The sequence below is a fragment of the Pristiophorus japonicus genome, chromosome 2 (genome assembly GCF_044704955.1).
Source record: "Pristiophorus japonicus isolate sPriJap1 chromosome 2, sPriJap1.hap1, whole genome shotgun sequence".
Classification (NCBI taxonomy): domain Eukaryota; kingdom Metazoa; phylum Chordata; class Chondrichthyes; family Pristiophoridae; genus Pristiophorus; species Pristiophorus japonicus.
The window spans coordinates 280627396-280640212 of NC_091978.1; the positions used below are offsets into that span (position 1 = coordinate 280627396).

General features: G+C 44.7%; 1 protein-coding gene across 2 annotated transcripts in view; it reads left to right on the forward strand.

Annotated features, from left to right (window-relative positions):
- The window catches only part of fbxw7 (F-box and WD repeat domain containing 7), a 603096-nt gene that overhangs the window by 118609 nt on the left and 471670 nt on the right, over positions 1-12817 (forward strand). The window lies entirely within an intron of this gene.

Here is a 12817-nt window from a genome sequence, read left to right on the forward strand (position 1 = left end):
AATACCAGGTGTTAGAAAAACATTAAGTCAAGATAGGGTGTGAATGGTGGGATGGCCCTTGACTGTGTCTGTTCTATTTCCTGCACCTCTGCTCTCATCCCTTCCCCTCCCTCTCAGAAGCATGACAGCATTCCCCCTGTCCTCACCTTTCACCCCATGTTCAACGGATCATCTTCTGCCATTTCCGCCAACTCCGGCGTGATCCGACCACCAATCACATCTTCCCCTCCCTTCCCCTCAACATTCTGAAGGGACCGCTCCCTCTGCAACACCCTGGTCCATTCCGCAGTCACCCCCACCACCCCCTCCCCTTCCCACGGCACCTTTCCATGCAAGCGCAGGAGATGCAACACCTGCCCTTTTACCTCCTCCCTTCCCACTATCCAGGGCCCCAAATACTCCGTCCAGGTGAAACAGCGATTTACTTGTACTGTTAATTTCATATACTGTATTCGCTGTTCATGATGTGGTCTCCTCTACATTGGGGAGACCAAGCGTAGATTGGGTGACCGCTTTGCGGAGCACCTCCGTTCAGTCCGCAAGTGTGACCCCGAGCTTCCAGTCACCCGTCGCTTTAATTCTCCACTGCATTCCCACTCTGACCTCGGTCTCCTACACTGTTCCAACAAAGCTCAATGCAAGCACGAGGAACAGCACCTCATCTTTCATTTAGGCACTTTACAGCTTTCTGGACTCAACATCAAGTTCAAAAATTTCCGCCTCCCTCAGAGCCTGTTTCTTTCTTTCTATTTCTCTCCTTGTTTCTAATGGCAGTTGGTCATAATCACACCAATCACACCCTATCTTGACTAATGTTTTTCTAACTCCTGGCATTATCATTTGAATTTGGGCCATTATCCCTTTTGTCTCTCTAATCCCGCTTATCTTTCTAATCCCTCTTGTCTTCCAACCTATCACAGACCTTCCCCTTTTGTTCTTTCTTCCCCCTCCCCCTTTCAGTGTTTAAGAATCTGTTCTTTTCGAACACACTCCAGTTCTGACGAAGGGTCATCGACCCAAAACGTTAACTCTGCTTCCTCTCCACAGATGCTGCCTGACCTGCTGAGATTTCCAGCGTTCTCTGTTTTTAATTCCAGATTCCAACATCCGCAGTATTTTGCTTTTGTATTAGTATTACATTGGATTACTCTCCTGACCCTGGACACAATTTGCATTTTGGAGGAGGATTGTAAAATTGTGGCCAGAGCCTCTGCGCTCCCCTGGCTGACTTTCTACAGCCCAAGGTGCATGCTATCGGGAATTGGGCAGGAACAGGCTCTGTTGCAATAAATTCCATGATTATATAGTGCACTGACATTTGCGCTTCTGGCTCACGCATGGAAACGGCAATTTGATTGAGGTACTGGAGGGCTTTTGCCACGAGAGCACCCATATCCCAGCTTGAAGCTCTGCCTTTAAAAGAAGAGGGATGGAAAGGAAATTGGAGTGTGGCACAGTTACAATTGAAAATAATTTGTGGTGTTGCAACATGGCTAATCTAACCTTTCCATTTCCAACCATTGGAGATCTATTTTGAGTCTTCCCAGTATGCAGGTTGCTGCTCGTGTGATATAATCTACAGGACAATCAATGAACAAAATCCCATAGATTGACATTTGCGTTTCATCCTGGATGCTGATCAGGAGAAATGAGCCAGGAAAGGTTAGCGCCAGTAGTGTACCCAGCTGGTACTGAATTTTCTTGGCTTAGTTGCGTCTTGATTAGCTTCTAAGAATGGAGAACCATGCCAAAAAGTGGGATTTCCTGTACATTTTCTTGCTGACATTTCTGTAACTGAAGTTAGCAGAGCAGCTCTTTGTAGAGAAAAGAAATCTGGAGGGGGGGTGGGGGGGAAGGCTGAAGGAACTAATGAAAATAGGAATAAGTGTCTCAAGAGATGCTGCCCACTTAAAAAATAAAGGCTTACAAATAATTTCATGGGAGGTACTGAAAAAAATCAAAGAGCAAGTTATTATTTAAATGGAGAAAGATTGCAAAGTGCCGCAGTACAGCGGGACCTGGGGCTACTTGTGATGAAACACAAAATGATAGTATGCAGGTACAGCAAGTGATCAGGAAGGCCAATGGTATCTTGGCCTTTATTGCAAAGGGGATGGAGTATAAAGGCAAAGTCTTGTTACAGCTATATAAGGTATTGGTGAAGCCACACCTGGAATATTGCGTGCAGTTTTGGTTTCTATATCTACGAAAGGATATATTTGCTTTGGAGGCAGTTCAGAGAAGGTTCACAAGTTGATTCTGGGGATGAGGAGGTTGACTTATGAGGAAATGTTGAGTAGGTTGGGCTTCTACTCAATGGAATTCAGAAGAATGAGAGGTGATCTTATCAAAACGTAAAAGATTATGAGGGGGCTTGACAAGGTGGATGCAGAGAGGCTGTTTCCACTGATAGGGGCGACTAGAACAAGAGGGCATAATCTTAGAATAAGGGGCCGCCCATTTAAAACAGAGATGAGGAGAAATTTCTTCTGAGGATTGTAAATCTGTGGAATTCGTTGCCTCAGAGAGCTGTGGAAGCTGGGACATTGAATAAATTTAAGACAGAAATAGACAGTTTCTTAAACGATAAGAGGTTATGGGGAGCAGGTGGGAAAGTGGAGCTGAGTCCATTTTCAGATCAGCCATGATCTTATTGAATGGCAGAGCAGGCTCGAGGGGCCGTATGGCCTACTCCTGTTCCTATTTCTTATGTTACATTTTTATGTTCTTATACCAGAGGTATACACACACCTTTTGTATCCATTCCAGACAGATGCTATGTCTTTCTCAATTCCCAGTAGACAAAGGCCATACTACAAAAATGCCCATAATGCAACATGAGTTGCTCGTTGGTTGACTTCTTTCAGCAGTATTTAAGATACAATAGTTTTGTGGAAAATGGAAAGGAAGTGTGCTGCATTGAGATGCTGATTGGAGCTCGTTTACTGTACTTTTTTTGGACGGTGGACAGAACTATAAATTTCACCAGTATGTTGTTCTTAACCTGGGAATTCCTAATTCTGGTGTATACAAAAGGAAAAATGTTTTACTACCCGAGCATTGTCATTATTTATCTTGCTATACATTTACATGTACAGATGCAATATATTACATTGATGTGCTTTTTTTCCCCCCACTCTGAGATTTTCAGCATGAATTTAGCTCAATGTTATACATTTAAATCCACTTTACAACTGGCCCCTATGTGTTGTAGTTGTAACTGCATTATAATTATTGAAATGTATCCATTTGTGATTGGGTATATTCATACATACTTGCTGTGGATTTCATGGGCCCAATTTTCTCGCATCTGTTGTGCCGTTTTTTTGGCATTCGCCGTTTTTTTGAATTATTTAATTCAACATTTCCCCCTGGAATCTGCACCGGCGTAACTGCTTTAGTTATGATTTTTCTACGTTATTTTTTTGACATCATAGTTCCCTCATGTCTGTGCCAGTTTTCAACATTTTTCGCAGTTTGCCCAAACTTTTTTTATCCTAGGTTCGCGTATTTGGGCACTACCGAAAAATCTTCTGGAGTTAACAGAAAGCAGCGCACATTGAAAAATTTGCGCTGAAAGACGCCATTGTTTTTCATCGAAGTGTTTGGAGGAAGTCTCTAACACTTGAAATATCCATGATAAAGTTCAACTTTTTAACCCTTCAATGAAATATATGGAAGTTTCTTGAATTTCTGAAGTTTTCATTTTTTTTTAACTCACACACCACCACTGAACGTCTTCAAACAGGCACAAGGGGGGTTGTAGTGTCGGCCGTCAGCATCGGCCCTGCGCCCAGACAGGGGCTCGGGGCTAGGCTGGAAAACAAGCCCGGATGAGAGGTGGCGATCGGAAGGCTTCTGCACTGAACCCGGGGAGGGAGGTGGCGATCAGAAGGCTTCTGCACTGAACCCAGGGAGGGAGGTGGCGATCGGAAGGATTCTGCACTGAACCCGGGGAGGGAGGTGGCGATCGGAAGGATTCTGCACTGAACCCGGGGAGGGAGGTGGCGATCAGAAGGATTCTGCACTGAACCCGGGGAGGGAGGTGGCGATCGGAAGGCTTCTGCACTGAACCCGGGGAGGGAGATGGCGATCGGAAGGCTTCTGCACTGAACCCGGGAAGGGAGGTGGCGATCGGAAGGATTCTGCACTGAACCCGGGGAGGGAGGTGGCGATCAGAAGGATTCTGCACTGAGCCCGGGGTGGGAGGTGGCGATTGGAAGGCTTCTGCACTGAACCTGGGAGCTGCCGATCGGAAGGCTGTTGCACTGAGCCTGGGGAGGGAGCTGCTGATCGGAAGGCTGCTGCACTGAGCCTGAGATGTGGCGATTGGAAGGCTTCTGCATCGAGCCCGGGGAGGGAGGTGGCGATTAGAAGGCTGCTCCGCTAGGCACAAGACTGCAATGAGTTTGGGGGAGGGAGGGAGAAAGGGAGAAGTCACAAGACTGCAATGAGTTGGTGGGGGGGAGGGGTGTGGAAGAGAAGGGGAGAAGTCACAAGACTGCAATGAGTTGGGGGGGGGGGGGGGTGGCAGGGGAGAAGTCACAAGACCTGGATGTTTTCCATCCATACAGACCTTAGGGAGAGAGAACAAAGAACCTGTCCTCCCTGTTATGTTAAGAATGGTCTATGGAGCATCCTCCTCCGCTTTGGATGCCCCCAAAGGTTCGTCACCATCCTCCGCCTACTCCACGATGACATGCAGGCCATGATCCTTACCAACGGATCCATTACAGACCCAATCCACGTCCGGACTGGGGTCAAACAGGGCTGCGTCATCACTCCAACCCTCTTTGCAATTTTCTTCGCTGCCATGCTCCACCTCACAGTCAACAAGCTTCCCTGCTGGAGTGGAACAAAATTACAGAACCAGTGGGAACCTGTTCAACCTTCGCCGTCTCCAGGCCAGATCCAAGACCACCCCAACCTCTGTCGCCGAGCTAGAGTACGCAGACGACGCCTGCGTCTGCACGCATACAGAGGCTGAACTCCAGGACAAAGTCGACATATTTATTGAGGCTTACGAAAGCATAGGCCTTATGCTAAATATCCGTAAGATAAAGGTCCTCCGCCAGCCTGTCCTCACCGCACAGTACTGCCCCCCAGTCATCAAGATCCACGGCACGGCCCTGGACAACGTGGACCATTTCCCATACCTCGGGAGCCTCTTATCAACAAGAGCAGACATTGACGATGAGATTCAACACCGCCTCCAGTGCAGCCTATGGCCGCCTGAGGAAAAGTGTGTTTGAAGACCAAGCCCTCAAAACTGCCACTAAGCTCATGGTCTACAGGGCTGCAGTAATACCCGCCCTCCTGTATGGCTCCGAGACATGGATCATGTACAGTAGACACCTCAAGTCGCTGGATAAATACCACCAACGATGCCTTCACAAGATCCTACCAATCCCCATGGAGGACAGACGCACCAACATTAGCGTCCTCGACCAGGCCAACATCTCCAGCATTGAAACACTGACCATACTTGATCAGCTCCGCTGGGCAGGCCACGTCGTTCGCATGCCAGACACGATACTCCCAAAGCAAGCGCACTACTCGGAACTCCTTCATGGCAAACAAGCCAAAGGTGGGCAGAGAAAATGTTGCAGGGACACCCTCAAAGCCTCCCTGAAAAAGTGCAACACTGACACTCCACTGACACCTGGGAGTCCCTGGCCCAAGACCGCCCTAAGTGGAGGAAGTGCATCCGGGAGGGCGCTGAGCACCTAGAGTCTCATCGCCGAGAGCATGCAGAAATCAAGTAATGGCAGCGGAAAGAACGTGCGGCAAACCTGTCCCACCCACCCTTTCCCTCAACCACTATCTGCCCCACCTGTGACAGGGACTGTGGTTCTCATATTGGACTGTTCAGCCACCTAAGGACTCATTTTTAGAGTGGAAGCAAGTCTTCCTCGACTCCGAGGGACTGCCTATGATGATAATGGATCAAATAATGAAAATGATTCAGATTTAATGTAAAATATATTTTTTTCAAAAGTTTAACAAACAGTTCTTTGTACTTAACTTTAATAAAATTATTCTTGTATCAAACTTTAAAGTTTTCAGTTAAGATCACTTATTAACTTTTAAACTTGTAAATTTACATAACTTACAAAAATATCTTAAATTGAGAACAACAGTAACAATAATATTAACAACAGCAGCAGCAAAGAAAGGCTGCACCCATCTCTCCTTCACCTTATTCTTGGTGACTCCACCACTCCTGCCCGTAGGCAGTGGTGCAGTGTTTCTGGGATTGGTACCAAGCTTATTCTTCTTTTTAAAATCTCAGGTAGTGCACACCTGTTGAGGGGGAGTTGCGGAGTGGGGGTGGTGGGGGAGGGGTGGCAGGCGGCAATGTGGAGGGCCCGTCTTGGGGCTCTTCAGAGACTGGTGTGGGGATTGGAGTGCGAGTGGCAGTTGGTTCTGTCAATGGGAGTGTTCCCTTATTGCAGCAGCTAACTCCAACATGCTTTCTGTCATGCACCCTGACAGTGTCTCAATGACCTGCAACATTCCCTCCCTCATGTTGAGCAAAACTGTCTCAACTGCCTGTGACATTCCCTTCCTCTTGTTCAGTGATGGTGTTTGCACGATCTCTGACATTCCCTCACTCATGGTCCCGGACATTGTTACCATTTCTCGTGAGATTACTGTTACTGCTCCCGACAGTCCAGTTACCTCATCACCCACCCCACTGATGGTGTCCAGGAGTGATCGCGTAAGGTCAATGCCCTCCCCACTCATTGCCTTCATCTGAACCACATCTGTTCGATCCTGCACCTCGGGAGAGCGTGATTGAGCTCTCTTTCCCCTCCCTCCCCATGGGTGTGGGTCGCACCCCACCACTGGGACCCACAATCTCGGAAGGTGGGGCCCTGGGTGGGCCTCGCTGCACCACACCACTGGAAGCCGCAGCCTCGGAAGGTGGGGCCCTGGGTGTGCCTCGCTGCACCACACCACTAGAAGCCGCAGCCTTGGAAGGTGGTGCCCTGGGTGTGCCTCACTGCACCCCACCACTGGAACCCGCAGCCTTGGAAGTTAGAAAACCATGGAATGTCCCACCAACACTCAAACCACTAGACACGGAAGGGGCTGGCACTTCAATGGGCAGCACCTGCACCTCCACCTAAGTCAGTAAAACAGTGGGGGCTTATCCATCTCCATCCCCTCCCCGTCAACCCCATGCTCTTGGTCTGGAGGGTGGGATTGGAAGATGTTCTCCTCTTCAGGCTCGTCTTTGCCTGAATAATCTTCTGCATCGTCAGGGTTGGCCTCAAGTTCTGCAAAATATAACAGAACACATATAAGTGGTTAGCAGCAGAGGAAGGGGCAGGGTGGGTGGCATGAGTAGGCACAGGCAGCAGGCTGATTTGAAGGACCACGATGAATGATAGCACATTGCATCAACCGAAGCGTAGCTGACGGAAACATCCTCATGAACTGAAGCATGTCTAGCCCATGCAGTACTTAACATTTAGCAAAACCAGACTGGAATTTGCAGGACTTACCCTCTCCCTCGAGTGTGGGCTCAGCTTGTGCAGTGGAGGTTGCTTTTCTCCAGGCAGGATCCATCAAAGCAGCGACCTCTCTTCCAAGAGTGTCAGTGGATAGAGATTTGCCGGGCCTCCTCCTGTTCGAATTCTTTCCCTTTTATTATGTGCCACCTTCCTCTACAAAGATGAAAATGCAACTTTTTTTTTTTTTAGAGAGGGTGTCTTTCTGCTGGGTGGGACATATACAGATGGTGACATTTACAATTGCAATTCGTGAATAAATGAAAATATTACTTACTGCCACTTCTTTTTACACTGGCCTCCAGATCTCGTGGTGGTCACCATTGCGCAGTAATCTTCTGCAACTTGGTTCCAGCGTTTCTTAATTTCTTTGGGAGGAACTGTTATGTGACCTCTGCTGGTATCTAGCTCCTGCCATCTGGTCTCAATCACAGTAACTAGTGCCTCCACTTCATCCTGTAAGAAATTCTTGGTCCTTGCACCTCGTTGCATCTTGTATTGCTGCAGATCTGATTTTTCCAATGCTCTCACACGGCACTCTTTCTCTCAGAACTGGCTCTTTAAAAATGGCCAATTGTCAACTCGGCGGTGTACTGCACATGCGCATCCATTGAAATAACGTCAAAAATTTCACTTTTTTTGTCACGCATGCGCAGAAGGTGCTGCATCCTTTTTTCGGCGCAGACAGCAGGCTTCACCCGCCCCCCCCCCGGCCCCGAGGCGACTGGACACTCTGTGTGGCGCCAAACTTGAATTATGCATCAGGGAAACTTTGGCAAAAGATTTCCGGCCTAGCAAAACGGGCATAACTCTGGTAATACGCCAGAAAACGGGCTTGGGTAAAATTGAGCCCCATGTTTTGCCTCTTCTGTCAAGACTATTTGTGAAAGCACTACATTGATCAATAGTGAATTATGGGGCTGACATGGCCAGAAACAAAGGTTTATATAACCACTTCAGCGCTGTTTGATACTCTTGCTAGTGATGTGATGCTTTAAATTGAGGTCCTGTTTATGTATGAAGAATATCTCTGTGCTGTCATTAAGGGAATACGGTAGTGGAGCTTTTTGTAAATGCTCTGAATTAGCTGGATTGCATATGAAGCATCACAGCCCTGCTCTAATGTAGTCACATGTAGCTAAAATTGCCTGAATACTTGTAAACCTCCAAATACATGTACGATTGCTGTTAATGAGCATTCACTGGGAGCTGCTGTCAGCTTGGGATACACTGTTTTTATTTTGCGTTGTACAGTGGCTGCTTGAATGTGATGTGATAGGTGTTCTGTCTCTGGGAGGTGGCTTTGCAGTAATGAAGCTTGCAAGCAGAATCATGTAAAACTAGCTATTTTCCCTCAATTTTTACATCCCAGAGCAGGTATGTATGTTTTGCTAAAATTAATTGGATCAGCAGCTAAGACAACTGATTTGTGACTGCAAATTAAGGCTTAGAATTCTGAGCAACATACAACCAGCAGACCAGCAAAAGGTTAAATAATTTTCCTCTTTACATTCACACAGTTAGTGTGGTGTTTTAAATTGATGGAGTAAAGGTGCCATTTGCAGTTTATTGAAAAGCGGCCTGAATCTTGGTTTTGGAGAGAGATATAGAAAGAGAGAGATAAAGATAGTGATGGAAACTGGCCTGAGGACAAAGTTATATATGGTTTTTAGTGATTTTGTTATTTGGGCTGGTGTTCAATAGAATGCAGTGCTTTTAAACAATATTGACCTTTAATCTGAGATGACAACTATATAAGCTTGATTACAATATCACTAAAATAACTGCATGATAGGATTTTTTGCAACAGAGCTTGAAGGAGTTCTGCATAGAGAGCACTAGTTATTTAAAATCAGGTTATCTACAGAGTAATCGGGTTAAGTGTCTGAGGCAAGCTGAAGGCTCTAGCCATTGTGAATTTCTAGGGTGGGGGTGAAAGAGCCACTTTGAACCTGAACAACATTGATTTGAGTGATCTATTCTTTACCTAAAAGCCAGTTGTATTTGGTGGGTAAGATTTTTTTCTTTAATGTGTTCACATGGATTCTGCATAGAATTAATATTGTGAGTAATATCAAAGAACTGTAAAAGTATACAAAATAAATTTAATTTGTTGCAAATTGTACCAATTTTTGATTGCACGGTAGCAAGTAAATATGTTTGGTTTACTAAAGGTTCATAATTTTTTTGATTAAACTACCAGTTGTTTCAACACAAATCCCAAGTGGGTGGAGCAGTATAATTATCTTGTCTGTGGTTCTGACTCTGATTGACAGTCGTTCAAAGGGTAGTGTCAGGAAGAGTGCATTGGCTTTGACTGGGGGAGGAGAGGGATGCATTGTGTTTTCCTGTTGCTTCAAGTACTGCAGCAGCAATTCTCCTTACGGTATTGAGCAGACTGAGGGCAGGGGACAGAGGGGCGTGGCCTACCTATGTTGAATGTTGGGAATAGCAAGAGTCCAGTGACTGAACGAACAGATTGGGTTGACTGCTGGAGGATCAGACAGCTGGTCAGGAAGCATTTATAAGGACAGTATTTATCAGCGACAGAAGCTGGAGAGAGTACTCTGACTTTCAAAGTCTTCAAATTCATTCTAGCAACAGATCCTCAGCTTTTGTTTCCTGCTGATTGCAGTGTTGGAGAGAGGAGAGAGAACCAACACCACTTTGCCTCCCCCAGCTGTGATTAGCCAACCCATCTTTACTGACAGTTAAATTGACAATGAGATTACGGCTGCTACCTTTCCAGGAACTATGGGGTTTTCTCTTTGTCAGCCGTGATTTAAGCTGGAGAGCCGTGGAACAAGGCACTTGGCCATTTTATGCGCGTGGGATGATACTGATGCTGATTTACTGAGAATATCTGGTCAGGGTTGCCTGCATGAGTAAGTCAATGTGTGGCTGTGGTTGCAGTATAATTTCTTCTCTAATGAAGAGGCTGGGACGCTCAACCTGCTGTAAAGATCTTCTGTCTTGCAGCTTTACATCAGGACAACTGGAAAGACTTTCCAATGGATTGCCCAGCCAACAAAAGGTAACTGCATGCAAGTTCATTAAATGTCCACAGTGATTTTCAATATATTCAGTGCAGGATGGAATGAAAAAGGTTTTTCAGAGATACGTTCCAGCTCTCTCTGACCTTGCTTGTAGCTATCCAATATCATATTTGGCCATGATCAGTCTGCGAGCAATGGAAATGTACTGCAGTAATTGATTTTGTAATAGGATCAGGTGATTTACTAACCTTCATCGCATGTTCTTCCTGCTGGAATTGTGCATCACCTTAATGGATTCTGTGATTTGATATTTTCATTGGTATTACTCAGATATGTGTTACATTTCTGGAAGTTGAGACATGTTTCATTTTGTGCAGCCTGCAGCATTTTCTTAACTTTGCTCTTTAATGTATGCATATGCGTATGTGCAAACAACTCGGCTGCTGTGAATGCTGTTTTTTAAGACTGAAGTGATTAAAGTAATTTTTTCTAAAAGTTCTGCAGGCAAACTTTTAATAAAGTACAGATGTTAAGATATTGGCCTGCAATTTGAGGTAAGAATAACGGTGAGGCTATCAGCACTCACCGTTATTAAGGAGTAAACCAGACAGCAACTTCCAGCATCTGCACATGCGCAGTTAAACTTGGAAATTGGGAAGTTCTTGTCTGAGATGCCCTACTCTTCCACAAGCTTCGTTGCACCGGAATCTCGCCGAGAGACTCTGCATTCAAACACGTGAGGGATGTGAAGTTATGGTACTTGCCCTCTAGACATCCACTAAACACACCAGAAAGATTTCGGGATTGTCCATTCAAGTGTATATGAATTTTTAATGGCGTGATAAGTCGTAATTACTACCAAATAACTTTGCTGGCATTGAAAATTAATTTTTGCAAGTGTGGAGTCTCATTACTTCAGATTTTAATTATTGGAGTTTTTATAAATTTATTTTTAACTTTTTCTTTCTTTCTTATCTCTCTCTTAATCCCATCTTTCTTTTCTCCTCTCTATTTCACTTTCTGTGCACTATTTTACAATGAACTAAATATTCTAACTTACACTTCCTGGTTTAAACTCTGCATGTCTCAGTAAGTATTCTTAAATCTGATTGGTTGAGACACGCTATTCTTTGCCTACGCATGCAGGTCCCAGATCCCTTTAGAGGATGCAGCACTGAAATGGCTCTCTAATTACCATAAATTGCTGCTTAAAAACTCATTAAAAGTCTGTGGGCAGCAGTAAATGTAATGAAAGCTGAGCGCCATTTGTTTGTCAGACTGTCGAGTTTTTCTTCCAAATTATTTCTATCTATTGTATATAAACTCTGATCTATCAGATTTAATCTTAACAGCAACAATGTACGTAGCAGAAATTTGGAATTCATTTAAATTAATTCATTTTCAAGTTGTGTATGTATACATGTATTTTAAAAAGGCTGTGGTAATTGCATCTTGGTCGTTAATTGCCTCTTGTGAATGTTATTGCATGTAAGGGGCTTAGAACTTGGTCACAAGCTACGACTTAATAAAATCTGGCAAAAACAGAATTAATCCCTCATGTAAAATCAATTATAAGTAATTGATATAAGCAAGTGATTCAAGGTTGCAATTGTTGATAGCTATCCATTCTTGGTTCACCATTTTTCATTCAATTCTTGACAAAAGTTATAACTGCTAGGTTGAAGAGAAAAAGTACTGGCACCTCTGGGCAGCACCTGCACCTCCACCTAGGATGCAAGCTAAATAGTAGGAGCTATTTACAATGTGATATGGGATTGGAGTGATTGGGAATGGAGTGGAGAAGTTGAGATATACAGTTTGTGGATTTTGTTCAATTTACCCACATCAAGTGTACAAAATACAGTAGCTTTTGAATCAGATAGCTGTAATTTGCCCTTTAAATTTAAAATCCTTCATGCCTCCCATTCCCCAGCTCTCAATATTTATGAGATTGAAGACCGTGCCCTCCATCGCTCTGGGGGAAAAAAGTAAGGGAACCTTCCCATCTCCATAGCATGAGCGTAAAGAGTCCAAAAATATTTGTCCCAGTAAATTTGGAGCCTTTTCATTGAGATAGCTCTGTCTACTAATAGCATTTTTGCTTAAAAAGGCAGTAGCATTGAGTTCCAACACAAGCTATGAATCACTTAATTATATGTTTTAATGTACATTGTGTGCGCTGTGGCTTTAAGTCTGACAGACTTGTTCTGATATCTACAGAATTTCTTTTTGAGATTTTGTTAGTCTGTTGATTACAGTATTAAATAATGAGCAGTCACACTTCATTATAAACAAAACCCAGTA